Source organism: Pinus tabuliformis, chromosome 7 (genome assembly GCF_031772625.1).
Source record: "Pinus tabuliformis cultivar Carrire ecotype Pingquan chromosome 7, CPIR1, whole genome shotgun sequence".
Lineage (NCBI taxonomy): Eukaryota > Viridiplantae > Streptophyta > Pinopsida > Pinales > Pinaceae > Pinus > Pinus tabuliformis.
The window spans coordinates 1,565,809,440-1,565,835,810 of record NC_142293.1 but is presented as its reverse complement, the minus strand read 5'-3'; the positions used below and the strand labels follow the sequence as shown (position 1 = coordinate 1,565,835,810).

The 26,371-nt window shown below is 40.2% G+C and overlaps 1 pseudogene across 1 annotated transcript; it reads left to right on the top strand.

Annotated features, from left to right (window-relative positions):
* The first annotated feature begins 2,004 nt into the window (after positions 1–2,004).
* LOC149254029 (protein TOPLESS-RELATED PROTEIN 2-like) lies at positions 2,005–20,233 on the top strand (annotated as a pseudogene). Its single transcript, XR_016267118.1, has 18 exons — positions 2,005–2,307; positions 2,457–2,681; positions 2,769–2,841; positions 2,944–3,326; positions 3,470–3,558; positions 13,913–13,986; positions 14,091–14,189; positions 14,322–14,409; positions 15,825–15,948; positions 16,089–16,306; positions 16,512–16,888; positions 16,981–17,089; positions 17,473–17,602; positions 17,738–17,848; positions 17,961–18,165; positions 18,989–19,363; positions 19,559–19,671; positions 19,813–20,233. The product of XR_016267118.1 is annotated as a protein TOPLESS-RELATED PROTEIN 2-like (transcript).
* The last annotated feature ends 6,138 nt before the right edge of the window (positions 20,234–26,371 follow it).

The following is a 26,371-nucleotide window of genomic DNA, read 5'->3' as shown; positions in this document are numbered from 1 at the left end:
AATTGACCCTTGACAAGATGCACTGACTTACTAGTTGATATAGTGCACTTCACAGCTCCACTCGTCTTATCCTGAACATATCTTCATGGTCCATTGGCTCCCGATCTGCAACAACACCAATCTACCTCTATCAATGATATTGCTCCTTTAGGTGAGTGAACACTGCTCCAATCTACCCTCCTGCTGATCATTAGTCCATCAACAACCAAGACATAGGATCTTATGTTGAGTTATTCACAACTCTAGACTGCCCAATGCTGCTCCTCATCTCCTTTGGGACTTCTTTCACACTAGCTGCTCCTTAGTCCTTCAAGAACACAACTCTTAGGGACTTCTTTTGTTGCCTACTCGTGTTGCTTCAATGAGACAAAATTATGGCATGGAGGGCTTCCACCTATCATTGTTGAAAAATCCTTCTTCAACAACAAACTTGAGCTAGTCAAATCGCTCCATTGACCTCCTCCTTTTCCTTAGCATCCCTTCTTTTTCTGTTCTAACAATCCTCAAATTCCTTCTCAAGTGACTTTACTTAGGGCGTGAAGCAAGCTACTACAACCCTATGAAAACTATTCTTTTGGATACTCCAAATACTGTCCTAAACTAGGACACCAATCCTGTACTTTTCCTCCTTGTAGACGTCCACTTCTGCTCTCCAAAACCCTTGGATCTGAGTGAGACTTTTTCTGAAGAACTCAACCCTAACTAGGGCAACCTAAAGCAGATCCAACCTACCTACAAACCACTCCAACAACCTTTGATTTTTTCGCTCCTACTGTAGATGAATGCAACCTAACCTTTGCTGCCAAGTAGGCTACTCGACCCTCCAATAGTCATAATTTCGCCCACTTGCAATACTTCAAAAATCTTGGCCTATTAGAGAGAGCTTGCTTCTGTTTTCATGCTCAGATTTCGTCCTCAAAAGTCTCTACCTACTCTCCTTTTACTCATTGTATTTACTTGCATAACCACAACCCAAAGCAGTCTCAAAACCAACCCTAACCAGACTTGATCCTTTCTCCTTCTTGGTTGTGGACTCGTCCTCCTATTTCAGTCTTCACATGAGGAATAAGTGTCTTGATTGGGTGAGGAATGAGGGTCCTCCTCACTCCTATTTATATCATTCCTTAGGGTGACGTTTAACCTTCTCAAATTGTCTCCTCAATTCAAGGCCGACTTAAAACTTAAGACAAGTTCACCCACATAATCAAATAAAAATTATTTTCACTCTATCCACAAGGTCTCTCTTGTGCTACAAGCGTCCCCTTGTTCCTTTAAGGGTGCCCTACAATCAAGTGCCAAGTGTCCAAATCCATACACGGTTTCACACCTGCAAGCTTGGGTGCAAAGCCGACACGCTTGGGTTCTTAGCCCACAAGTGACTTTGTGGTGCCAATTCATCCACAACACTGTAGCCTAGGGTTTGGAGTACCTCCCAAGCTACTATTCTCAACATGTTCAATATGTTTAAATTTGATTGGATCCCTCTTACAAAAAGGATTATTTATCTTGTGATAACATTGATTGCATTATTCCTACTAGAATTATGTCTAGTTTAAAAAAATTATATACTTTGAGATATAGCATGAAATATAAATGGACTGGAATTAAGTTGGTTCACAAGTTCATGCCTTCAACTCTCTATTTTATTTTCTATTAGAATTCTAATATTTTATTTTCTATCTACTGCAGATGGTTGATTCCAGTGAGCATAAATACGTAAAATACAAAATGGATTATCCCCCTTTATATAAAAAAGCTCAAAGCCAGGGCTATTTCATATTATGATTGATTGTTGCATTGAATTCTCCACATTATGATTGATTGTTGCCTTCAACTCTCCAGTTTAACTTGTATAATGATTCTAATATCTTATTAGGTATCAGTTGTAGATGGCTTGTTTTGGTGAGCATGAGTAAGTGGAATACAAAATGGAATGTCTATACTTATATAGCAAACTCTAGATGAGTTAAGTTTGCAATTATGAATAATTATTTGTTTTGAAATATGCTTGCCATTACTATTTGTGTCTTTATTTTAACCTTATTCACACCACTTTTTTCCCTTTCAGCGGAGGAGAGGACACTACAATAGAGATAATGTGCAAAGGGGAAGTTTGCAATTTTTTGTTTGTTGTTGTCTACATGATTTGTTTTTGTTGATGTTCATGCTTTCAAACTCTCTAGTTTGACTTTTATTAAAAATCTAATATTTTATTGTGTATCTATTGCAGAGGGCATGATTTAATGAGCATGAATACGTGAAATACAAAATGGACTCTCTCCTTTTATATAACAATCTCAAAGAAAGGCATGTTTCTTATTATGATTAATTATTGCATATTCTTTAGTTTAACTTGTATAACAATTCTAATAGCTTATTGTGTATCTTTTGCAGATGCTTGCCATTACTATTTGTCTTTATTTTAACCTTATTCACACCACTTTTTTCCCTTTCAGTGGAGGAGAGGACAATACAATAGAGATAATGTGCAAAGGGGAAGTTTGCAATTTTTTGTTTTTTGTTGTCTACATGATGTTCATGCCTGCAAACTCTCTAGTTTGACTTTTATTAGAAATCTAATATTTTATTGTGTATCTATTGCAGATGGCATGATCTAAGGTGCATGAATACGTGAAATACAATATGGACTCTCTCCTTTTATATAACAATCTCAAAGAAAGGCATGTTTTTTATTATGATTAATTATTGCATATTCTTTAGTTTAACTTATATAACGATTCTAATAGCTTATTGTGTATCTTTTGTAGATGGTTGGTTTTAATGAGCACGAGCAAGTGGAATAGAAGAGTGTCCATCGTTATAAGACAAACTCCAGGGGAGGTGTGTTTCCTATTATGAATAACTATTGGTATCGAAATATGTTTAACATTACTAATTGTGTGTATATTTTAACCTTATTCAACCCACTTTTTTCCCTTTCAGTAGAGGGCAACACATTGCAGGAGATGATGTGCGGAAGGGATGTTCGCAATTTTTTCTTTGTTCTTGTCTGCATGTTTTGTTTGGTTGAGTTTAAGCATGGCCATGCTATGTTGTATTCCTTGTCCTTTGTTTTGAATTTTTTTTCTTGTTTTTTTATAGTTTGGTCTTGGTTTTGTTTGTTGGGTGTGTTGTACTCTTGCTTTGTTTTGTTTCTTTAATGTTTCTTGTAGTTTTTTCTTGGTTTCATTTGTCGGGTGCGGAAATGGAAATGAATGAAGTAGATAGAGAAAATTGAGGTTATTGTTCATAAATTAAGGTGAGTCAACATATCTACATGCAATGCACTTCAATTAAGAGAAGATTGAGGTTATTCATAAATGAAGGTAATTCAACATATCTACATGGAATGCACTTCAATTAAAAGTATCTTTGCTAATTTGTGGCTCCATTTGTTTTATATTCAAATTATTATATGTTCTATTTATGTATGCTCTGATAGTCAACTATATTGATCTTTTTTATGTAGTGATCAACTACAATCGTATGGTCTACAAAGGTCAAGTGGTGAAGATGCAAGATGCACTAGACATTCTACAAACATGGCACAAAGGATGGGTGATGCATACGTTTCCCCTGCACAATACTAGTCCTTTAATACACTGAAATATTTGTTAGTTGCACAATGATTTATCATTTTTTTCATGGTTTCGAGGTAGTATGATCTTGATCATCGGTGTGAGATTCAATATGTTTCCTAGAAGTTTGATATGAAAGAAATGGAAATTTCACATTGGATTATATTTCATGATTGTTGATGTTATAATATTAGCAAGGGAGGGTAGGTATGTGTATGGTTAATTCATCGCTTTGTATATTTATTCTTTAAGCTCCCATGGTTTATTCGTGATCTCATATATAATATTACTTTGTGCAACAAGTGACTAGAATTGTAGTGTTTGGGATGGTCGAGTGGAGAAGATAGCTTAGGAAATGTAGATGCAGCGTAGAAGATGGGTGAGTCATGTTGTTTTCCTACAAAATATTGTTATTATTATTTATTATTTCGACGTTTTATCCTTCTAGCATGGTTCTCGGGTGGTACCGTTTAAAGAATGGTTTGACATATACATAAAATGGTATGTTTATATTTATATGCTAATTTGGTCCAGATCACACGCACAACCCCACACAACGTGCCCTTGAGAGGAGGATGATAAGGTGGAGAAAGCAAGCATACTGAGCCTTCGACCATTCAACTATTGTGCTAGTAGCATAGTTATCAAAACCGGACTGGTCATTGAACCGGTGGGCTCCCCGAACTGGGAGCCCGTCAAAACTGTACGGAAACCGATGAAAAAATTGGACCAAAAACCCTGTCAACCAAAAACACATAAAATATTCAAATTTTAAAGAAAAATATATATATTCATGTTCATCCATATGAATCCAAACCATTTATACACAAATAAGAAAAAGTTCTCATTTATATAGCATGTAAGGGTGCACATAACCAAAATAGTGCCAAGTGGATTCCATCTCTAAACCGAAATTATTTCAGCAAACAAGCTCCACATGGCCTCTAGCATAAAAAAAAATTATGCTACAACAAATACCTAGATATCATCAAAATCAATGCCTATATTGGGATATTTGTCATCACTATCACTCTCTAAGCATTAAAATAAGATAGAAAAATCCTATCATGTCAAGTCAAGATTTTGTTTGAGTGATAAGTAGTATTTTTAGTAGGCTCGTGATAGAGGAGTTCAACAACCAATGCCACTAACATCAAGGTACATAGAGGGCTTGTTCCTCTTGATTAAACACTAGTTCCATAGCCTCCTACATGAGAAAATCCAATGCAGGAGTTTGAGTGAGATCTAAAATTCTACTTTCTCCATATGAAATCCAATGAGGTGAAAACCACTCTCAAACATCCTGAGTCATTTCATGCTAATGTTAAAAAATTAAGTAAAAGGATGAAAATGAAAGATAAATGAGAATGTCACTTTGGCATTCATGCTTTAAACAATTAACCATAGATGAAATCCCTTCAAATTTACAAAATAGAATAGATTGGGTAACAACATTCTCGGCAAGGCAGATGCTGAAGGCGACACCCATGGAGGTTCATGGGCCCAACAGCCTTGGACATGAAGGGCATGGGTATCCCCTCCCTGCTCACCTGACCTCCACCTATCTGCCCTCCCAAACCCTCAGCGGCACATATCCTTTTATCTTGCGGTTACCTGGACTACAGTGGCTTCATATGGCGGTTACCTGGTTTACCCCGGCCCGTTCTATCACCTCGACTACAGTTTTTCCCCCGACCGTTTACTGTCGGTTACAATGGAGCTCGATGAAGTCGACTATGAGGAGGACCCTCATCCCCAGGAGGTTATATGGTCTCACCATCGCTCCGTGTCGGGCTCTGGTCCTTTCGCTGCCACCCTGTGCCCTCTGTCAGCGGCACCTTCTGTTCAGGCACGCCCGGGTCATTTTGTGCATCATCCCCCGCCCTCAGTTCATATTGACGAAGTCCCTGGACTGGACTGCCCCCCTCTGTCCCCGACTACCCTAAACCTTCTCGGAACCTATCTAAGTCCTTGGACTGGACTACCCCCCTCTGTCCCCGACTACCCTAAACCTTCTTGGAACCTGCCTACAGCCCTCACCCACTTTCGACGCTCCCTTACCCCAACTCCCCCACATCTCCACCCCGCACTGCACCCCATCCACTTCTCGCATTCCTTCATCCGGACCTCCCTCCCTCAATAACCCTGCCCTATCCAGCGCAACCCTAAACCCTGGAGGCACTAACCCCAATACCCCCATTCGCTCAGGCTGTTTCAGCTCTCTGATACCAAACCCTAAATCTACCCTGTCCACCCCACAGACTGTAAACCAGGGTTGTCGTGGCCTCCTCAAGGACTACCCAATTGCTCGCCGCTCGGACAAGCCCAAGAAAGGCAGGTGCCTTAAATCTGTGGATAAAGACATAAACCTAGCTCTGGGTGAAGTTGCAGAGACTGCAAAGAAGGTTTTGGTCGGTCGTGTGCATGGCAGAAACTACTCTGTTGAACGTCTTCGGCTCTGGACCACTGAGATCTGGGGCTCCTTGCTAAAAGAACTGCCCATCATTAGGGTTCTAGCACGAGGGTGGTTTGCCCTGCGTTTTCATAGGGAGGAATACACAGACTAGATCTTATCCTGGTTTTGGCACATTGAGCTTGCTCCGGTCCTGCTCAAAAGATGGGATCCACTTTTTGATTTGGAGAGGGAACAACTGGGTGCTGGGCCAATCTGGGTTCGCTTGTCGGGCCTTCCGATGCAGTTCTGGACCCCTGTTGTCTTCAAGCGCATTGGAGACGCCTTGGGCACATACCTGGAACACGACCAATCTTTCGAAAAGACAAGAATCATGACTATGGCGCGTATCCTGGTGCATCTGGATATGAGGGAGGGGCTAGAGGAAAAGATAACCCTCCATTGGAGACACTTCTCACGGTGTCAAAACCTGGACTATGAAGGAGTCCCCTTTCGTTGCAAAAGATGCCATAAGGTTGGCCATCTCTACAAGGATTGCCCGCTGCACACTCCTACTCCTCAGGCGACCTCTAGGGGAACGAAGCATCGCCAGCCGGAAGACCCGATTGTGGATGAGCAGCCCACAGGTCTAGATCACTCAAAGGGTGCAGATGGAGTCACTGCTCAGCAAACCAGTGCTCCACAGATACCACCTACATCCCCTCCACTGACTCGATCCCGGTCTGCTGCGGAGGCTGCTCCTACAACGGGTAATGCTTCTTTCCCCTCTCCCTCTGCTATGTTTTTTAATCATATTAATGCTTCTCTGGCTCATTCTGCATCCCTCACAAGCATGATTACCCCCATAAACTGTTCGCTCGAGCCCCTCCCCCCCATTTTCTCCACCACCCTGCCAACAGTACATGATCAGAGCCACCTCCACCTCCCCCCTCACTCCCCTTCTGCCTCAGGCTCACACTCCTATAACCTCTGTTCTCGTCAACTGACTAACCCTAATCTGCTTGGTTTGGGCATCCCTCCCCCCTCCAAGCTCAAACCCACAAGGGGCAGACCTACAAAGATCTCCAAAGCCATCAAATCTGCGGAAGCAGATGTGGCCCAGGGGTGCCATAACACCATTGAAAGGGCACTTAGAGCATCTGACACCCTGGGCTCTGTTCCCTGATGAAGTGGCTTTCTTACAACTGTAGGGGGTTGGCCAACCCTTCCAAAAAACTGGCCCTAAAGCGACTCCTGCAATGCATACCCTGTGACATGATCCTTTTACAGGAAACCCTGGGACCATCGGAACAGATTATTAGGACCCTTCAAGCCATATTACCCGGCTGGCATTTCCAAGCTTTGGATGCAGCAGGAAGATTTGGAGGCCTAGCCATTGGGATAAATCCCCTTTCTATAAGGGTGATCTCCTCTTGGGGTGGCCAGGGTTTCCTGGGCATGGACTTTTTCTCGGCTGAATTAGGCAAACAACTTCATATTTTTAATATCTATGCTCCAAATCAAAATAGGTTGGCCTTCTCGCAAACCTTGCTAGAAAACCCCTTGATCAACAAATCCACAATTATAGGGGGTGACCTGAATTTCTCCATTGGACATGAGGAATCCTGGGGGCACCACTCGCAACTGGATCCTCTCTCTGATCAGCTGAGATCCCTCTTGGATCAATATGGACTCATAGGTGTCCCCATGAATAAGAAGATGCCAGCATGGCATAATAGATGGACCGGAGAAGCTGCCCTTGGTCGAAGACTCGACAGATACCTTATACAGGAAGACCTCCTCCAGTCCCTCTCCATCTACAGGCAATGGTGGGCTCGGGGGGCATTTCGAATCACTCCCCCATATACCTAGAAGTAGCTGGCACATCCAGTAAACCTAGGGCACCTTTCAAAGGACCCCGACTATATCAAGATGGTTTTGGAGTTTTGGCAAGTTCAACCCCCACTCATAGACCAGAGGAAGGCTATAGGGTTATGTAGCAACTTGAAATAGCTAAAGATATTAACCATTGAGTGGGCTAAAAGGAAAAAGGCTAGAGATGATCATACCCTAGCTGACATTGAAGCTCAGTTGGCCTCCCTCACGGATGAAAGTGGACATGGTTACATATCCATCGAAGCAAAGTTACATTTGGTTGATCTGGAGGCACAGAGATCTAAGATCCTTCTTGACCGAGAAGAAACATGGAGACTTAGAAGCAGGGCAATCTAGCTTCAAGCGGGGGATGGCAACACAAAGTTCTTTCATAAATATGCAAATGGAAGGAAAGCCAGCAATACCATCTGGCAGATGCCCTCGGACTTGGATCAGATTGCCACCACTCACCCACAGCTCGCCCATTTGGGTATCTCACACTTCAAGCAGCTTTTCAAAGCCCCACAGGGAACATCCATTGCTGAAATCATTAGCATTGCAGGCCATTTCCCTGGCTTTGTGGAACCCGAAGGGATGGAGGACCTTATAAAACCTGTTTCCATGGGGGAATTAGAAAGCACCCTCAAGTGGTTCAAGAAGGACAAAAGCCCGGGACCGGATGGCTGGTTAGTGGAATTCTTCATTGCATTCTTTGACATCATTGGACCAGACCTTCTGGGGGTGGTGGAAGAAAGTCGGACCCTAGGCTGCATACACGCTCCCATCAACTCTACCTTCATTGCCCTTATTCCCAAATCGGACTCCCCGATCTCCTTCAATGACTTTCGCCCTATATCCCTCTGCAACTGTCTCTACAAAATTATTGCAAAGATTATAGCAAATCGCATCAAGCCAATCCTATCTGAACATATCTCTCAGGAGCAATTTGCTTTCCTACAAAATAGACAAATCCATGAAGCCATTGGATCAGCCCAAGAGGCCCTCCACTCCATCAAGCTGAAGAATCTAAAAGGGGTGTCGCTCAAAATTGACCTCTCAAAGGCTTTTGACAAGGTTAGTTGGTTATACTTAAGAATGATACTCACCCATCTGGGGTTCCCATTGGTTTTCATCAGATGGATTATGGGGTGTATCACTTCAGTTTCCTTTGCAATCCTAATAAATGGTTCTGCCTCCCATACCTTTCAAGCGGAGAGGGGAATCAGATAGGGCTATCCCTTATCCCCCTTACTTTTCCTTCTGGTTATGGAAGGCCTGAGTAGACTGATTGTGACGGAGAAGAGAGCTGGGAGACTCCGTGGCCTCAAGATCACGAAACATTGCCTTATAACACATCTGCTTTTTGTTGATGATATCCTCATATTCCTTGATGGGGGAATACAGGACATCATCACCCTCACAGAGATATTGAAACTCTTCAGTGCAGCTATAGGAATGGAAATAAATGGGGAAAAATCTACTATATCTTTCTCTGATTGCACACATCAAGAAACTCAGCTAGCCCTACAAAAATTCCCCTTCCAAACCTTGGCACTGAAGGACGGACTGAAGTACTTGGGATTCAGAATTAAAGTAGATAGTTATAAAATTGCAGACTGGACCTGGATGATTGCAAAGGTGGAAAAAAGATTAAACATTTGGTGCCATCGTTTACTTTCCAGAGCTGGAAGACTGGTGCTCATAAAAGCAGTGCTGGAAGCAACCCCAGTCTACTGGATGTCCTTGGCCTGGATCCCCCAGGGGATACTACATAGGATACAACGTGTCTGTAGTCATTTCCTTTGGAAGGGACACAAAGAAGGAAAGCCTTTTGCATGGGTCAAATGGAGTAGGATCACTACTCCTAAAAAATGGGGCGGTTGGGGTTTAAAGCATCTCCCCGCTTTTGCACAGGCTTTGGCTGCAAAACTAGGCTGGCTTCTCCTAAAGCACAAGAGCCTTTGGTCGGAAGTGGTCACCCACAAATACATTTGGCCGAGCACTGCCTTGGACTAGCTAAGACGACCCTCATGGAACAGGAAGGGCATATCAGTCATATGGAGGGCTGTAATAAACACTCTTCCCATCATTAAAAGAGGCCTCATCTGGAGGATTGGAAATGGAGAGTCAGTCCGGATAGGGCTCGATCCATGGATTGGCAGCGGAAATTCCTATCAGCTCCCACCAGATCTGATTACCTTGCTGAACCACAACGGGTCTCACTTCATCACTCATCTCGGGGACCCTCACAACACATCCATCTTCCAGCAAGCTTGGCATACAGGGGAGGAATGGGACATCTCGGAACATTGGCAAAGACAGTGGAGAAAATATTTGCAGACTTTAAAAGAATCCCATGTGTGCCTGAGAGACAAGGAGGATGAATTGATCTGGGGTTATACAAAGAAAGGACACTACTCCCCTAAGGAAGGGTATGAAATCATACATGCTGGTCACAAGCCGGACAGTTTGAAGAGCTGGTGGAGTCATCTATGGAAGTTAAAAGCCCCTCCACGCACCAAATTACTGATGTGGAATATTATAATGGATAAAACCCCTACAGGAACAAACCTCAGGAAACGGGCATTCCCAGGCCCGACTTGATGTGTCCTTTGTCAGGTAGAGGAGGAATCGAACCACCATTTATTCCTCTCTTGTCCCACAACCCAGCAACTCTGGACTCTGGTCTAGCACACACTAAGAATTCCGCATTCCTGGAGTGGTGGGTATTAGCATCTGAGCCGAGAGCTAGGAACCTGCCGCTTATGGTCTGCTGGCACATTTGGATGTGCCGCAACAACATAATTTTTAGGGGCCGGAATATAGACTGGAAACTGATACCTCCAAAAATTTGTATGAGCTATGGGGAAATCCCGGCAGAAGAACAAGTTTTTAGACCCCGGAACATCACACAGGAGTTGATCGACAAAGATTTCCCTTGGGCCTATTTCGACGGTGTTGCACAAGCACAGGGATGCAGTGGAGGCATAATCCTTTATCTGACTGATACACATTACTTTCACATATGCTTGGGGGTTGGGTGAGGGCACAAATAATTATGCATAGTTGATTACACTCCGACATCTTTTATCCTTTGCAATACACAAGCAATGCAAACATATACAAATTTTTGGAGACTCCAAAATAGTCATAAACTGGTTCAACAACACAACGACATGCCATGCATATACACTAATAACTATTTTGGATGATATTTATTTTTTTCAAAACTCATTTTATACATATCTCATGCATTCATATTTACGGGGAGCGTAATGAAGATGCGGACAAGCTATCGAAAGAGGCAACACATCGTCCTCGAGGAAAATGGATGATCACAGAGCACTCACCTGAGAGGACCTATCGGTTCTTCCACAGACCATATATGGATAAGGAACTACAAAGGGTAGACAGGCCCTAATATCAACATTTTATTCTTCTGTTATTTCTTGTTTTATCATATATTGGCAACTGAACAACAATCACCTTTTGGTAAAATTTTGAAATATGTAATTATTTTGTATATAATCAGTAGCTAAGAGTCCCAACACAGGTCCATTTTGTAGAAATTTACGACATTTTTTTTCTTACAAACTCTTCTCAGTTGACTACGGTCACAGTACTGCATATGCCAATGGCATTTACAACATGTAATTTTCAACAATATAATGGAAATTACGATATTTTCTCCTCGGGAAAAAAAATGAGAATGTCACTTTTACTTTAAATTCACCCCACTTGCTGCATTTTTTGTGGCTTTATCGTACCGAACTAGACAAAAATGGTTGAAGTCACCGGTTCGAACCAATTTTTGCCTCAAAATGGTCAGACCTGGTCAGACCGGTCTAAACCAGCCAGTCCGGTTCGGTCCTTATAACACTGACTAGTAGAGAATAGTACGATTTTGGGTGTTCTATTGTTTTTCCACGGTACTGGAATCTAGGTTAGGGTCATAGAATTACTGACAACGAAATATAAACAAAGTAAATGAATTAGTGCACAAATATAGACAATTTTTTACAAATTTTTCAATAACCCAACTTCGTTATATTAACAAACTGTAATACAACTGTGTAGGGCTCCTATAATAGGGATCATCGCTCTCATAAGTTCAGTGATACAAGGAATACAAACTAGGGTTTGATGTCAACAAATTTGACCACCAAACTACCCTGAAAAAGATACACTGACCTACTAGCTAATCTAGTGCACTTCACAACTCCATTGGTCATATCCTGAACACATCTGCCCGATCCATTGGCTCTGATCTGTAGCAACACCAATCTGCCTCTATCAATTATCTTGCTCTTTTTTGTCACTGAACACGACTCCAATTTTCCCTCTAGCTGATCATTAGTCCACCAACAACCAAGACATAGGGTCTTTTGTTGAGTTGTACACAACTTTGTTTGTGAACAACTCTAGACTGCCCATTGCTGCTCCTCAGCTCCTTTGGGACTTCTTGCCCACTAGCTGCTACTTAGTCCTTCAAGAACACAACTCTTAGGGGCATTTTCCCTTTATAGCCTACCCATGCTGCTTCAATGAGGCAAACTTAGGGAATGGATGGCTGCCACCTATCATTGTCAAAAGTCCTTCAACAACAAACGTGGGCTAGTCAAATTTCTCCCTTTACCTCCTTTTGTCTACCCATGCTGCTTCAATGAGGCAAACTTAGGGAATGGATGGCTGCCACCTATCATTGTCAAAAGTCCTTCAACAAACTTGGGCTAGTCAAATTGCTCCCTTTACCTCCTTTTGTCGTTCAAAGATCAGTCCTAAGCATCCCTTCTTATGCACTTCTAAAAATCCTCAAATTCCTTCTCAAGTGACTGTACTTAGGGCTTGGAGCAAGCCACTACATCCCTCCCAAAACTGTTCTTTTGGCTGCTCCAAATACTGTCCTAAACTAGGACACCAATCCTGCACTTTTCCTCCTTGAAGACATCCACTTCTGCTCTCCAAAACCCTTGGATTTGAGCGAGACTTTTTTCTAAAGAACTCATCCCTAACTAGGGAAATCTAAAGTACATCCAACCCACTTGCAAACCACTCCAACAACCTTTGATTGCTTCTCTCCTACTGTAGATGAATGCGCCCTATCCTTGGCTGCTAAGTAGGCTACTTGGCCCTCCAGGAATGATAATTTCGTTCTCTTGCAATACTTTAGAAATCTCAGCCTGCTAGAGAGAGATTTCTTTTGTTTTCATGCTCACATGTCGTCTTAAAAAGTCGCGGCCTATTCTCCTACTCGTTGCCTTTACTTGCATAACCACAACCCAAAACAGTCCCAAAACCAACCCTAACCAAATTTCATCCTTTTGCAATACTTTAGAAATCTCGGCCTGCTAGAGAGATTTCTTTTGTTTTCATGCTCACATGTCGTCTTAAGAAGTCGCGGCCTAGTCTCCTACTCGTTGCCTTTACTTGCCTAACCACAGCCCAAAACAATCCCAAAACCAACCCTAACCAAACTTGATCCTTTCTCCTTCTTGGTTGCGGACTCGGTCTCCTATTTCAATCTTGACATGAGAAATAAGTGACTTGATTGGGTGAGGAATGAGGCTTCTCCTCAGTCCTATTTATATCATTCCTTAGGGTGACGTCTAAAATTCTCAAATGGTCTCCTCAAGTCAAGGCCGACTTGAAACTTAAGACAAACTCACCCACATAATCACATAAAAATTCTTTCCTCCCAACCCACAAGGCCTCTCTTGGTGCTACAAGCGGACCCTTGTTCCTTTAAGGGTTCCCTACAATCTCCAAGTGCCAAGTGTCCAAATCCATACACGGTTTCACACCCACAATTTTGGGTGCAAATCCCACACCCTTGGGTTCTTAGCCCACAAGTGACTTTGTGTTGCCAATTCCTGCACAACTCTATAAACTATGGTTTGGAGTATGTCCCAAGCTACCAATGGTGTGCTACGCCCTCTATTCAGATACTGATATGCCTGCATTTGTGTTATAGGAGTTGTGTTTTCCAAGCATATAGTTCACATATATTCTTATAATGGTCTGCTACGCTCTCTATTCAAATACTGACATGCCTGCATTTGTGTTATAGGAGTTGTGTTTTCCAATCATATAGTTCACATAAATTCTTATACTGTGGCAGGTGATTTGAGACAACATCTAGAGGTTTGCTTACATGCTTAAAGGCCAACCTGTACATTCTTTGTAGGTGTGTAAAATTAAGTTTGTATTGAAAGTATAATTTATTAACATTGATATAATTTAAACAGATTGACGCACATGTTGGTGGTGTGAATGATATTGTTTTTTCACACCCTAGCTACCAGCTCTTCATAATAGTTACATGTTGGGATGATAAGACCATCAAGGTAATCTGCTTTATCATATATGTGGTAATCTGCTTTATCATGTGTGTCAAGACTCATTCTAATAGTTGTTTATTTATCTGTATATGAAAATTTTAAAAAAGAAGAGGAAAACAATATTGTCTATGCTTGCAGGTGTGCGATGCAGTAACTGGTCAAAAGCAGTACACATTTGAAGGCCATGAAGCAGCTGTATGTTCTGTTTGTCCTCACCAGTAAGAAAATAAGAAAATATTCAGGTACCTTTTTCCTTGATACCTGAAGAATTTATGTGAATTGCAGTTGACGAATATTATATTCTAGTTGTTTTGATTTGTTTGATGTTTGGCTGCTTGTGAATTTTTGGCCATATGACAAATACTTTATTGCACTAAAGATAGATGGATTATGATTCTTTGTTCATATGCAGTTTATTTTTTCTACAACTATTGATTGAAAGATCAAAGCCTAGTTGTATGATCTTGCGGGATATAGGGTGGACTATAATGCTCTGGGCCTTATAGTTCTGATAGAACAAGGTAAAATGTTAACTTGGAACGATGTTTAGTTTGTAAAGTGTCTTCATGTGGATCTGAATTTTACTTTCTCCAATTTTCTATATTTTCTCTGTCAAGTCCATGTCCTTTCTGAAGTATATAATCATTTGTATATTTTCTCTGTCAAGTCCATGTCCTTTCTGAAGTATATAATCATTTGTATTTTTTATTAGGCTCTTCTCTTGTGGAACATGTAAAGATGGTGATTCACACCTGGTTGAGTGGAATGAAAGTGAGGGTCTCCTTTTAGGAAGTGTTCCTTAGGTGTTGTGCAATTTGATACAACCAGGAATAGGTTCTTGGTAGCTGGTGATGAATTTCAAATAAAGTTTGGGAAATGGATAACACCAACATCCTAACAACAATTGATGTTGAGGGTAGTTCGGTAAGAAGTTATTTTTGGAGATGAGGATGGTTTATTTTTAGAGTTTCAAAACATTATTTTAATTTTTCTTGATCACATCTCAATGTATAATCTAGCTTTATTTCCAAAAAGCTCCAGGCTAGTCCCCGCCTTCGTTACAGCGAAGATGGTTCTGTAGAGGCAGTCACAATGAATGACAATGGCATAAGGAACTTACCCAACGCAGAGGGATTTCGCTTAATTTGCATGCTGGAGAGTAGATCCTTTGAAGGAACAGGGTGCCACCAGAGACAATGGCAACAAAGGTAAATTGTTTCGTCCATACACATTTACTGTGTACATGCACTGCTAATTAATGTTAAAGTTTAAACTCTAACTAGATCAAACAATGGCAACAAAGGTAAATTGTTTCGTCCATGCACATTTACTGTGTACATGCACTGCTAATTAATGTTAAAGTTTAAACTCTAACTAGATCAGTTTTACAATGCAGACTCCAATTGTGAATGCCATGCCTCCGGCAGTCACTGAGGATGTTTTATTTTTAGAGTTTCAAAACATTATTTTAAATTTTCTTGATCACATCTCAATGTATAATCTTGCTTTATTTCCAAAAGCTCCAGGCTAGTCCCCGCCTTCGTTTCACCGAAGATGGTTCCCTATTGGCAGTCACAATGAATGACAATGGCATAATGACCATATGGGAAATACTTTATTGCACTGAAGGATTCTTTGTTCATATACAATTTATTTTTCTTACAACTATTGATGGAAAGATCAAACCCTGGTTGTATGATGTTGCAGAATCTAGGGTGGACTATAATGCTCCGGGCCTCTGGTGCACTACTATTGATGCAACAAGGTAAAATGTCAACTTGGAATGGTATCTAGTTTGTAAAGTGTTTTCATGTGGATCTGAGTTTTACTTTCTCCAGTTTTGTATACTTGCTCTGTCGAAACTATGCCCTTTCTGAAGTATATAATCATTTGTATTTTTGTTAGGCTCTTCTCCTGTGGAATAAGTAAAGATGGCTGACTGGAATGAAAGTGAGGGAACAATCAAGCTGACATATTTTGGTTTTAGGAAGCGTTCCTTAGGTGTTCTGCAATTTGATACAACTAGGAATAGGTTCTTGGCAGCTGGTGATGAATTTCAAATAAAGTTCTGGGACATGGATAACACCAATATCCTAACAACAATTGATGTTGAGGGTAGTTCGGTAAGAAATTGATGAGGATGGTTTATTTTTAGAGTTGGAGAAATAGTGATTTTGACCAAAAAAGTAACACATTATTTTAAGTTTTCTTGATCACATCTCCATGTATAATCGTTGCTTTATTTCCAAAAAGCTGCAACACATTATTTTAAGTTTTCTTGATCACATCTCAATGTATAATCCTTGTGTTATTTCCAAAAAGCTGCAGCCTAGTCCTCGCCTTCGTTTCAGTAAAGATGGTTCCCTGTTGGCAGTTGCAACAAATGACAATGGCATAAAGATCTTAGCCGCAACAAATGACAATTGCATAAAGATCTCAGCCAGCGCAAAGGGATTTCGCTTAACTGGCATGCTGGAGAGTAGATCTTTTGAGGGAACGAGGGTGCCACTAGAGAAAATGGCAACAAAGGTAAATTGCCTCTTCCATGCACATTTACCAGTAAAGATGGTTCCCTGTTGGCAGTCGCAACAAATGACAATGGCATAAAGATCTTAGCCAACACAAAGGGGTTTCGCTTAACTGGCATGCTGGAGAGTAGATCTTTTGAGGGAACGAGGGTGCCACTAGAGAAAATGGCAACAAAGGTAAATTGCCTCTTCCATGCACATTTACTATGTACATGCACTGCTAATCTAGTTAAAGTTTAAACTCTAACTAGATCATTTTTACCATGCAGACTTCAATTGTGAATGTCATGCCTCCTGCAGGTCACTGCTCCTGGTTCCCTTCCCAGCGCTATAGAACGTTTGGGGAGACTTCCACCTGCAGTGTCAATGATTAATTTTGTAAGAGCTTTCCCCTATATTTGTCTCTATTTATTTAGAATCTAGCATTGTCCAGCCATATTCAATTTCGTTTTTCTTTTTATCATTTTCTAAACTTTCACTCCAGAGTCCAGATATTGTTACTTTCAAGTTTCCATATAGGAGTTTGTCTTTATTTCTTTAGAATTTAGCATTGTCCAGCCATATTCAATTTAGTTTTTCTTTTACCATTTTTCTAAACTTTCACTCCAGAGTCCAGATATTGTTGCTTTCAAGTTTCCATATAGGAGTCCAGATATTGTTGCTTTCAAGTTTCCATATAGCATAGGATTTTGTCTTGGCATATCTTTCATATGAATAGGATGATATGATCAATGGATTATCTGACACTCAGACGTGTGCAGAGTAGTATTGATGGAGCCCGTATGTTAAACTAAGGCTTCTAGATGAGCTTACAGACGAGCAAGTACGGGAAATTGACTGAATCACTGATTGTGGTCTCTCAGGTTGCCTGACACAATGCATGTGAGCAAGGCATGCAATCATCCATCTATTACAGAATGATTGCATCTATTACAGAAAACACCAAAGTTTGACATACTTTACAATTTTATGTGCTACAAATTCTGTCGATATTGATCCAAACAAGTAACCTGCTATTTCTTGCAGGTAGTCAGACTGATATACACCAATTCTGGTGTTGCTGTTTTATCACTGATATCCAATGCTCTTCATAAGCTATAAAAATGGCCATGGAGTGACCGGAATCCATATAAAAGGGTGGGGTTTTTTTAGTAGTTGTTGTTTGCTTCCTTTTTATTTTAGCTTGTTTTATTTATTTATTTGTTAGTTATACTTTTGGATACATAATTTGCAGCTGTATTTTATGTAGTAATGATTGACGAGTAAAGTTCCACACTCTACAACGAGTATTCCACCACAGATGTGGCAGCCAGCTAGTGGGATTGTTATGAATAATGGCATTGGTGATACAAATCCAGTAGAAGCCGCTGCTTGTATAGCTTTGTTTAAGAATGATTCCTGTGTTATGTCTGCTTCCGGTGGCAAGGTCTCCTTATTCAATATGGACATTTAAGGTAATAGAGCCTTTTACCTAAAGACCAGTTTCATTTTAATGTTTCCGATTATATATATAATTTCATTTTTGGTACATTGGTCTGCTTAGGGGTTTATCCTCTAATGTTTCACCTTCAGTTTTCACATATTATGTGGGTAATGGTGTTCATTTTAGGATCACTATAAAAGGTTCTTGTGTAATGTTGCTCACTATTTCAAGGCTCCCAATTTGTCTAAATCAATGGTTTCATGACATAGTGATTCATTGCAAGTCATGACAACTTTCGTGTGACCTCCTCCTGCAGCCACTTTTCTGGCTTTCCACCCTCAAGACAATAACATCATTGCAATTGGCGTAGAGGATTCATCAATTCAAACATACAATGTTCGAGTTGATAAGGTGCTGCCTGTGAATATATCATTAAATTGATGTTGACGAGGCAGATAAGGTGCTGCCTGTGAATATATCATTAAATTGATGTTGACGAGGCGCTGCCTGTGAATATATCATTAAATTTAAATTTCTTATCATTTTTCTTCATTGTTCCCTTTTACCAAAAATACCCCTTTTAAGTGGCATGCTCTGAACTTGAACTTGAACTTGCTGCAAGTTTTAAAGGTAAAAACAAAGCTCAAGGGCCACCAAAAGAAAACCAAGGGCCTGGATTTTTCACATGTTTTGAATGTGTTGGTGTCTTCTGGAGCTGATGCCCAGGTATCAGCTCCAAGTATATGGGTTCTTTTATTATTATATATAGTCTGACTCCATGATGTCCACTTTAAAGTTTACATAAATATACCGATTAGAAATGTTCATGTACTCACAACCACGTCTTTTGGCAGTTATGTCTGGGGCATAGATGGGTGGGTCAAGCGGAAGTAAAAAAATTGTACCAGTACAGCCAGGAAGATCATCACCCCCAGTCGGGGATACAACAGTACAGTTTAATAATGATTAAATTCACTTATTGGTTGTGCATGAGAGCCAAGTAGAAATGTTCATGTACTCGCAACCACGTCTTTTGGCAGTTATGTCTCTGGGGCATAGATGGGTGGGACAAGCGGAAGTAAAAAATTGTACCAGTACAGCCAGGAAGATCATCACCACCAGTCGGGGATACAACAGTACAGTTTCATAATGATTAAATTTACTTATTGGTTGTGCATGAGAGCCAGCTTACTATATATGATGCTTCCAAGTTGGAGCCCTTGCACTATGTAAGTACTTGTAAGCAGTCTTGAATTCAAGCATACACAGTTATATAATGTCACTTACCTTCTGTATCTGATTGGATAACCTTGCTACTTGGTTGCATTACAATGTTCTCCTCATGATTCCCTATCTGCTCCTATTTCAAGTGACATATACTCATGTGACAGCGTCAGTTTATGCGATCTTCTGTGATGGTACAGTTGGCGCAGTTGGCGAGCTTCTATGATGGTGCAGTTGGAGCGTTTGATGCAGAAAACTTGATGCATCACTGTCGCATTGCACTTTCTGCATATTTACCATCGGGAATGACCAGGTAAATGGGCTCTTTCATTCTGTCATGGATCTTTTTTTCAGATTTGGCTTTTGACTAAGGACATAAGGACATATTATGATTTAATTTATTTTTCAAGGCATATTATGATTTAATTTATTGTTTGCGTTATTTATGCCGCAGTAATGCCTATCCTCTGGTCGTTGCATCACATCCATCCGAACCGAATCAATTTGCTCTTCCAATGACAGATGGAGTTCATGTTATTGAGCCTTCAGAGTCAGAAGGGAAATGGGGTGTTGGACCTCCCCCAGATAATGGAACTGTCGGATTAAATCCAACATTAAGTAACCAAGGTTCGGAACCACCCTCAATGTAGTTCAATGGAACATAGAGCTGTCGGATCAAATTCAACATTAAGTCACCAAGGTTTGGAACTACCCTCAAGGTAGTTCAATAGTTCAATGGGAACATAAGAACAAGTGTCTACCGACTCTTTATTTACAAGAATACCATGAATAATGGTAGCGTATTGTCAGTGAAATGTCTCACTTGTGTTCCAGTTTTTGAGGCATTCTATCAAGATTGTAATTTTAATCAGATACCTTCAGCACTATAGGAGGTGAAAAACTTTAAATCATACTTCAATGAGTATCTAGGTGCAGTTGTGGTCACGTTTTTTTCTAGGTCGTGTAAAAATTGAAAGCCTGTCATTAGAGCATAATTCATGAAATATTCTTTCCGAGAGTTTCCCAGTTTTTATTTTTAAACCTTTCCTTTCTTTGTACCACGAGTATTTTTCATATGTTGATGTGCATTCAGGCAAAGCTGGTTTTTGAGTATTTTTCATATTGTATTTTATCAACTCAATCAACATTTTTGGGTTGAATACTATTGGAGCTCAAATTGAAATAAAAAGGTAATTATGCATGAAACATGCATGAGTTTCTGCAATTGACTCAACGATTCTCGTCAAACTTTCTTGTTTGATGACTATTGTTTATCAATATTTCTTGTTTCATGACTATTGTTTAAATATTGATATGTTTAATATCTACCGAAAATATTTGATGAGATACTGCTCATATTTTTTCATTGCTGCAGCTTTTGTGAAAATAGTTGATGAGATACTGCTCATATTTTGATGACATTGTTGTTAAACATACTGATACAAATATCTTTGAACACAGTTGATGGAATATTATACAAATATCTTCGAAAGCAGTTGATGGGATATTGCTCATAATTTTTCATCGCTGCACCCTTTGTGTTTTGTTTTTGATGGACTTGCTGTTTTTGTTTGATGATTAATGTGTTTTTGTTTGATGATTATTGTTTAAAGATACAGATATATCTACTGAAAATAGTTAAAGATATGGATATATATTGATATGTTTAATATCTACTGAAGCTCATATTTTTTCATTGCTGCAGTTTTTGTGAAAATAGTTGATGAGATACTGCTCATATTTTGATGACATTGTTATTGTTTGGTGAATATCGTTTAAACATAATGATACAAATATCTTTGAACACAGTTGATGGAATATTATAAAAATATCTTCGAAAGCATAATGATACAAATATCTTTGAACACAGTTGATGGAATATTATAAAAATATCTTCGAAAGCAGTTGATGGGATATTGCTCATAATTTTTTTGAACACAGTTGATGGAATATTATAAAAATATCTTCGAAAGCAGTTGATGGGATATTGCTCATATCTTCGAAAGCAGTTGATGGGATATTGCTCATAATTTTTTTGAACACAGTTGATGGAATATTATAAAAATATCTTCGAAAGCAGTTGATGGGATATTGCTCATAATTTTTCATCGCTGCACCCTTTGTGTTTTGTTTTTGATGGACTTGCTGTTTTGTTTGATGATTATTGTTTAAAGATACAGATATATCTACTGAAAATAGTTATAGATATGGATATATCTACTGAAAATAGTTGATGAGATACTGCTCATATTTTTTCATTGCTGCAGCCTGTGTGAAATAGTTGATTTTTTCATTACTGCAGCCTTTGTGAAAATAGTTGATGAGATACTGCTCATATTTTTTCATTGCTGCAGCCTGTGTGAAAATAGTTGATTTTTTCATTGTTGCAGCCTTTGTGAAAATAGTTGATGAGATACTGCTCACATGCTCGTATTGTGATGACATTGTTGTTATTGTTTGGTGAATATCATTTAAACATAATGATACAAATATCTTTGAAAACAGTTGATGGGATATTGCTCATAATGATACAAATATCTTCGAAAACAGCTGATGGGATATTGCTCATAATGATACAAATATCTTCGAAAGCAGTTGATGGGATATTGCTCATAATTTTTGATCGCTGCACCCTTTGTGTTTTGCACCCTTTGTGTTTTGTTTTTGATGGGCTTGCTGTTTTTGTTTGATGATTATTGTTTAAAGATATGGATACAAATATCTTTCCGTTGATGGGATAATCTTTCAGTTGATGGGATAATGCTCTTATTTTGATTATTGTTTAAAGATATGGATACAAATATCCTATTTTGATTATTCTTATTCTTTAAAGATATAAGATAATGGTCCTATTTTGATAATTGTTTAAAGATATGGATACAAATATCTTTCAGTTGGGATAAATATCTTGGATAATGTTCCTATGTTTAAAGATATGGATACAAATATCTTTCAGTTGGGATAAATATCTTGGATAATGCTCCTATTTTTTCATGGCTGCAGCCTTTGGCATTGGTTTTGATGGAGAGATCCTTCCTTTGGAAGTTGTAATTTTGATAGGAGGCTTCACTTATGCCATCGGTAGTTGCCAAAGGTTTTATTGCATATTCTATTATTCTATTATTATTAGAACACACAACTTTGTTTTTGACACACTCCAAATGGATATAATACCAAATTAATGTCGTTGTCCTCAATGTGGATGCTTTTAGAGGTTTAGACGCATAATCGTAATTAATTTCTTTTAGAGGTTTAAACACAATCTTAATTGGTGAAACATTGATTACTTATTGATAGAGTTTAACAATGAAATTCTTCTAAATGTATGGAAAAGAAAAATTAAATTGATCATGAATGAATGCTTTCAAATCATTCATAATATTTCACCGACATCAATGTCATTTCATTGGGATATATTCATAACATTTCATTTGGGATATATTCATAACCCTCACACGAAGGTTCCTTCTTTTTCATGAAAAAGAAATATCCATGCAAGTTCTTAAAATATTGAAAGTTGAGTTGTTTCATTGTCCTTAGTCACATTTTACCTTTTATTGGATGCCCTAAGAGGTTTAGATGCATGATGTTGAGGTTTAGATGCATGATGTTAAACACATGATCTTATGTCACCTTTACCTTTTATTGGATGCTCTAAGAGGTTTAGACGCATGATCTTAAACGCATGATATTAATTGATGAAACATTGATTACTTATTGATAATGCTATGCTTTCAACTCATATTTAATTGACATTGATTTTCATTTCATTGGGATATTATTCATAACCCACAGAGGGGGCTTTTTTTTTGTGAAAACAAAATATCCATACAAGTTTTAGACAATCGAAAGTTGGATTTTGAGAGTTGAGTTCTCCTCAGTGACCGATGCTCTTAGAGTTTTAGACAGATGAGCTTAATTGATGAAACATTGATTACTTATTAATAAGGCTATGCTTTCTAACTCATAGGATTTTCATTTCATGGAATATTATTCATAACTCTTAAGAGTAAGGGGCTTCCTTTTTCATTAAAACAAAAAAAAAATCCAAACAAAGTGGAAAACTTGATTTAAAGATAATTGTTTCAATGCAAGGGATTGCAAATTTAAGTGCTTGCACATGATGGATAGAACACCACATAATAAAAAGATAAAATCATCCATGTTTGCTTGTGCTATGCAAATACAATTTGTCAGTGTGTAATCATGGTTTTTATTAAATATTTCTTTTCTCCATTATATTTAAATAAGACATTGAACATCTAGAGAAATTGAGGTATGTGCAAGGGAATTATATGAGCTTGAGTGCTAATTAGTAGCCATGAATTTCAGTGATTTTCATGAAAAATCACAAAAAGTTCTTGAATGCGAAGAGCAAGCTCTATTGGAATACCTAGGTGTACTCTAAATGTGTCTCCAATGAGAGGTCAACTTGTTTGAAGTATGGACATTGAAAGATGTTGATAGTAAGGTGATGGCTATTATGTACTTTAAATGTCTCTCCAATGAGAGTTCAACTTGTTTGAAATATGGACATTGGAAGATGTTGATAGTAAGGTAATGATTATTAAAGCCAAGAATAATTGGAGAAAGAAGCTAAACCCATTTAGAACAAGTCGCATATTAATTCACAAGTTGCATATTAATTCAAAAGCAAAAGGGCAAATTACTAGTTGTCTATGCCATCACACATGGCCATCAGATTTCCACCACGTGACATTTTGTGGATGGTCCCAATTTGGCCGTCGGATTTTTGCCACGTGGCATTTTGTGGACAGCCCAGATCTAGTCGTCGGATTTTCACGTGGCATCTTGTGGACGACCAAATCTAATTGTCGGATTTTTGCCATGTGGCATTCTGTGTACAATCCAGATTTGGCCATCAAATTTTTGCGATGTGGCGTTCTGTGGACGGTCTATATTTGGCTGTCGAATTTTCGCCCCATGGCATTCTATGGACGTCCCAAATTTGGCCTCAGAGTTCCGCCGCGTGGCATTCTATGGACAGTTCGGATTTTGCCACATGGAATTTTGTGGATGGCCCAGGTATGGCCGTCGGATTTCCACAATGTGGCATTCTGTGGATGGTTCAAATCTCGTCGTTAGATTGCCACCACATGGCAAGCCATGAACAACCCAGATCTGGCTATCTATTTCTGCCACATGGCACACCATGGATAGTCTAGCTCTGGCTGTCGGATTTCCACCACGTGGCATTCTGTGGATGGTCCAAATCTGGCCATCAGATTGTCGCCACATGGTAGGCCATGAACAACTCAGATCTGGCCATCTATTTCTGCCATGTGGCACTTTGTGGACGACCCAGATCTGGTTGTCGGATTTACACCACGTGGCATTTCGTGGATGGTTCAAATCTGGTCGTCGGATTTCCACCACGTGGCATTTTGTGGATGGTTCAAATCTGGCCTTCAGATTGCCGCCACATGGCAGGCCACGAACAACCCAGATTTGGTCATCTATTTCCGCCACGTGGCATGCCATGGATAGTCCAGATATGGCCGTCGGATTTCCACCGGGTGGTGTGGACGGTCCAAGTCTGTCTATTGGATTTTCTACCACGTGGTGTGGACAGTCCAGATTTCCACCACGTCCACCACGTGGCATTCTGTGGACGGTCCAGATTTGGCCGTCAGATTTTCGCCACATGGCAGGCCATGAACAACCTTGGCCATCTATTTCCACCACGTGGCACACCATGGACAATCCAAATCTGGTCGTCGCATTTTCACCACGTGGCATTGTGAGGTCCAGATCTGGCCATGGACGGTCCAGATCTGTCCGTCGGATTTTCCACCACGTGGTGTGGATGGTCCAGATCTGTCTGCCGGATTTCCACCATGTGGCATTCTGTGGACAGTCCAGATCTGGCCGTCAGATTTCCGCCACATGGCAGGCCATGAACAACCCAGATCTGGCCATCTATTTCCGCTACGTGGCACACCATGGACAATCCAGATATGGCCTCTATCTGTCAGATTGCTGCCACATGGCAGGCCATGAACAACCCAAATTTGGCCATCTATGTCAGATTGTCGCCACATGGCAAGTCATGAACAACCCAAATCTGGCCATCTATTTCTGCCACGTGGCACGCCATGAAAAATCCCATGAACAACTCAGATCTGGGCATTTATTTATGCCACGTGGCTCGCCGCCACATGGCAGGCCATGAACAACCCAAATCTGGCCCTCTGTTTCTGCCACATGGCACACCATGGAAAATCCCATGAACAACTCAGATCTGGGCATTTATTTCTGCCACGTGGCCATGAACAACCCAGATCTAGCCATCTATTTCTGCCACATGGCACGCCATGGAAAATCCCATGAACAACTCAGATCTGGGCATTTATTTCTGCCACAACGCTAGGCATTTATTTCTGCCACGTGGCACGCCATGGACAATCCCATGAACAACCCAGAACAACTCAGATCTGGGCATTTATTTCTGCCACGTGGCACGCCATGGACAATCCCATGAACAACCCAGATCTGGCCATCTATTTCTGCCACGTGGCACGCCATGGACAATCCCATGAACAACCCAGATCTAGCCATCTATTTCTGCCATGTGGCTCGCCATGGACAATCCCATGACTAACCCAAATCTGGCCATCTATTTCTGCCATTTATTTCTGCCACGTGGCACGCCATGGACAATCCCATGAACAACCCAGATCTGGCCATCTATTTCTGCCACGTGGCACGCCATGGACAATCCCATGAACAACCCAGATCTAGCCATCTATTTCTGCCATGTGGCTCGCCATGGACAATCCCATGACTAACCCAAATCTGGCCATCTATTTCTGCCATTTATTTCTGCCACGTGGCACGCCATGGACAATCCCATGAACAACCCAGAACAACTCAGATCTGGGCATTTATTTCTGCCACAGCTCTGGGCATTTATTTCTGTCACGTGGCACGCCATGGACAATCCCATGAACAACCCAGATCTGGCCATCTATTTTTGCCATGTGGCACGCCAT